The following is a 4,567-nucleotide window of genomic DNA, read 5'->3' as shown; positions in this document are numbered from 1 at the left end:
CACACACACACAGGGCCGGGGGGGAACATTCTGCGGCGTCGAGACGTTTCCCTCCAGGAGCAGCCTCCAGGTCAGATTAAACCTCAGCGCTGTGATGCGTCTGCAGCTGGAGGTAAACAGCCACTAACACACGGAAGTCTCAAAGAATGCAAATACTACATAGTTACATAAAGTGTTGAGAAGTGCACGGTTAAATTACCACCAGTAGAAAGTACATTCATGATAAAAGAGAAGAGGTTAATCCTTGTTTATAGTTCACAAAAAGGAGCTAATGTTGTTTTTGTTTCATGTTTTATGTCTTTAGGCTTTTATGATTCTCTCATGTTTTATAATACTTATGTATTTATACATATTTTTCAGGGTATTGGTAACATTTAACATGTTTTCTACTGCGTCTTTGGTGCATCACTGTGATGTTTTAAGCTGATTGCACCTGTGCAGCACTGTTACCAAAGCAAAATGTCTAGAGGACACTTATGTATATCTCATCTTATCTTCTAAACCGTGTATACATAAAACACCTTTTTCTGAGCGCCAGCGTCTTTTTTCAAATATTCCTGATGACGACAGCGGCCTGTCTGGTGCGGCCGCTTCCAGGGCTTCAAGTTGAAATCCTGAGCCATTCAGGTGACGTCAGTGTAGTAAATGGAGCAGAAGCACATTATGGCCGTCTGTCTGTCCTACACTTTACAAGTCAAACAGTAGACACTGAATATTATCGTGAGTGTTGTGCTTTTATCACCGTACACCTTTCTCTCCTTGATCTGTCAGATTGACAAGCTCATATATACCAAGTATGAAGCTCATGTCGAAAAAACGAATAGACATTAGCCCAAATAGATAATGAAAAAGCAATGCGATGCTAGGCTATCGTACAACGGTGGTGATATGTTGTCAAGATATTGATATTGTTGAAACATATTTTAAAAATGCTTTAACATGGAAGCTCTGGGTGGAAGTGTTACCCAGCAACCTGTGACTGCTGTTCTGCCAGATAAGAGGCAATATGTGGGAAAAGGCCCTGAAGTAGAGGATTAGATGGTGTATAAAAAGTGACAAACATAAACAGAAGATGGGCTGATCCATGGAGAGGCCTTCCATCAGCCTGGTTTCACTGTAAGCAGATCTGTCCCCGTAGGGTTTGTTATTTGATCCAACGTTTGTTCAAATTTGCACTTGGTGCCTCAGTGAACACTGAACACAGACAGAGGTGGAGGTAGGAAGGTGAGAAACAGAAGAGAGAGAAGAAAATGTTCTATGCACCTTCAGCTCCGGACATTTATAAACAGCTCAGAGACAGAATGACTTTGTAAAGCTGAGGGCAGTACCGTCTTTCTTCTCCAGTCAACTATGAAAGAGGAGCTTCACAACTCCACCAGTCCAACCAGAACATCCCCTCACATCATTAATTAACTGCCTATTCATGGTTTAAATGCTGATTCATTCATAAATCTGAATAACTACATTTGAAAATATTGATAATGTTCCTTGTCTCAGTCTATCATCTATTGTTCTCTTCTGTGTTTTACAGACTGTATCCAGTGAGTCTCCAAGAAAAGCAAATGTACATCAATGCTGTTGTCTTTAAAATTCATAACATACATTTGTCAAATGTCACAGAAGCTTAAACCTCAATCATCTTTTCTCAATTGTTGTAGTTTGTTTTGTTGAATCAATACCTGAAATGTAGTTTACCAGTTTGTTAAAAAAAAAATCTGTCTTTGTTTTGTGTTTAAAGTTTCCAAACAGAATAAAAGTGAATTATTGAATATAAATATCTTTCAATCAGCTCTTGTAAATTTAGTATGAGCTGTCTTTGGTTGTGCCTCGGGTGTTATGACTGGATTGAGTTGCGTAATAAACTTATACAAAAATAGTCTGATTAATCAGGATCAAACCTGGAAGGAAGCAGTCCTCATAATGATGTTGCTCATCGTAGCTCTAGGTGACCCTTAGCTCTCTGACTACATCTACGTGCACTAAATGTTCTATATTCTATTTTGAAAAGATAAAATTCCTACCAAGATGTTTACATTGGTTATGAAAATTAAAAGTAGACTAATGTTAATGTTTACATGCAGCCATGCATACTCTGAGGATCTACGGGGTTATTAAGATAGAGATGTATCTGCATATTACAGTCTTTATAATTAAACATGTATGTAGGTTTTATCATTTATCATTGTAGGATTTATTAAATGAATGTTTATTGAAGTGGTTTTTCTTTTAACTTGCATTTTTTATGTTAAATAATATGGCATCACCCAAGAAAGTCAGGGTTAAAATAATTTCTTTCACATCAGGTCAGTGTTAGAGGAACTCTGGTTAAGCAACCACTCGGGCTTAGCCTGGCAGTTAGCCTGACAGTTAGCCTGGCAGTTAGCCTGACAGTTGGCTAGCCTAACAGGTATCCTGGCAGTTGGCCGGGCAGGTAACCTGACACTGACCAGGTTAGCTCCCGACCATACGTTGCCATAGTTACTGAATTTGAACTGCTTAGAATTTGCTTCATGAACCATAGCAACTGAACATGGGACAGACTAAGCCTGGCTTTCTTGGTAAACTCTGGCCTCTGCTCCTGATGTTAGGCCGGTTGAACCACTCACTGACTCTGTGACTCTGATGTCATGTTGTCTAAACTTAACCATAGTTAAAGAAAAACACCCAGACAGTTTTGATTTATCCAAGGTTTTCAAACGTGTACATTTAGATGAGCAATAATGCTGAATTCTGAGGTTTGACAGGCTCCAGTTGCATAACAAAAAAAAAGAAAAGAATAACTGTAAAAAGAAATCCATGAGAAAAAAGAGCAGCTCTGCTGAAAGGTTGTCCTCGCTGAGTGGTGAGGTTTCTGTAGGGCAGCGATGATCAGTCTGCCGAACTGGATTAGTCTGAAATGTCAGGAGAGGAAAAAAACATAACAGAGGTGAAATGAAAGAGGGGAGAGTATCAGACATCAGCTGTGAGGAGAGACCGGCCTGCAGTCTGCTGTGTCCTTACATACTGACAGATACCCACTCATGGGTTCATATCACACTATATATACACGGTATCCTCTTCTCTGGTTCTCTGAGGCAGAAAAAGACATCCAACCATATGTTTGAACCATGACTTATATATATATATAAAAGCATATTAGTTAAGTATGACTCAGCGAATCGAAGACTTATTTCTTTGGGCAGGGACTTCGTATGGTCATTAAAGCTCATCTAAACTCATCTAAAGGGAATTGTGTTTCACAATATTTCCGGCCAGCATCATAGCAGAATGTAAAAGAGTCACAAAATACAATTTATTTAGTTTTCGCAGTGACCTGTCAATCACAGTATGCCCCGCCCTAAAGCATCCCCTGCTTTATGTTCTATATTTGACTCTAAATGGAGCATCATTTACTAAATGAACATCATGCTGTATTGAAGAAGACTTGAAACTAGAGATTGAGACCATAAACTCATGTTTACAATGTTTACTGAGGGAATAAATCAAGAGAGAAGTAGAGTCATTTTCTCATAGACTTCTATACAACCAGAGGAGTCGCCCCCTGATGGACAGGAGAGAGAATGCAGCTTTAAGACACTTCCATATCGGCTTCACTCGTCAGAACTTCTGTTTTGAAGCGTAAAGTCTTTTCCAAAAAGAAGTTGTGCCGAGAGACACGAATGAAAAAAAAAAAAACAGACAATTTGTGACCCTGAACACAAAAACAAAAGATTGCATCTTGAATATTTCACAAACTGCCCCACAGACTTTTCTTTGATATGCATGAAAATGTCTTCAGCCACCCCAATAATGTGAAACACAACGAGATTAGAAATCTGCAGGACAGATGTTCTGTAGGAGCTGAAACTATATCACATATTGTGTATCATAGTAGATATTTACCTGTTTCATACAAGTGTTCTCATAAGCACACATGGAAATGTTGCATTAAAAAAGGCCAGAATTCATCCCATACTTTTGTTTTTCATTCTTGTGTAATATGAAGTTGGACTGTGCTGACCCCAGAATAGAACAACCGTGACTTCATCTCACCTGCAGCAACTGCTCTGTTATTGGGGACATTCTAAAATAAGGGACTATTTTCTTTGGGGGTTGAGCTAGAAAAAAATAGCCCTGGGCTCCTCTCTCCTCCTCTTCCTCCCTCCTCCTCCCTCCTGTCTCCTCTCTTCTCCTTCCCAGTAGCCCTGAGCTTCAGCGCAAAATAAAATAGTACTCAGTGGATCAGGATGACACAGAGCAGAGCACAACACGCACCGCATTATAATAAAGTAAGGTCACGCAGAGCACATTTTAATACTAATACTAACTGCTCGGCGTTACCATATAGTAAATATGAATATATGTGAGAAGAAGTCACGAAAGAAGTTACAAATAGACAAAAGATAGAAAAAAAGCACTAAATAAGATCATAAAGATTATTATTTTATATCTAATATTGTTATTGTTTCCATAACTGGCTGATACAAATGGGGTTCAAAGCATTTGTTTTGCAGATATGTCAAATTAGCAACAACTGCATTATTGATTAAACATTTGGTAGCTTTGTGTTTCCATCGTATCCATAATT

This window comes from Anoplopoma fimbria, chromosome 6, assembly GCF_027596085.1.
Source record: "Anoplopoma fimbria isolate UVic2021 breed Golden Eagle Sablefish chromosome 6, Afim_UVic_2022, whole genome shotgun sequence".
In the NCBI taxonomy this organism is placed as follows: Eukaryota; Metazoa; Chordata; class Actinopteri; order Perciformes; family Anoplopomatidae; genus Anoplopoma; species Anoplopoma fimbria.
This window is presented reverse-complemented; position numbering follows the sequence as displayed.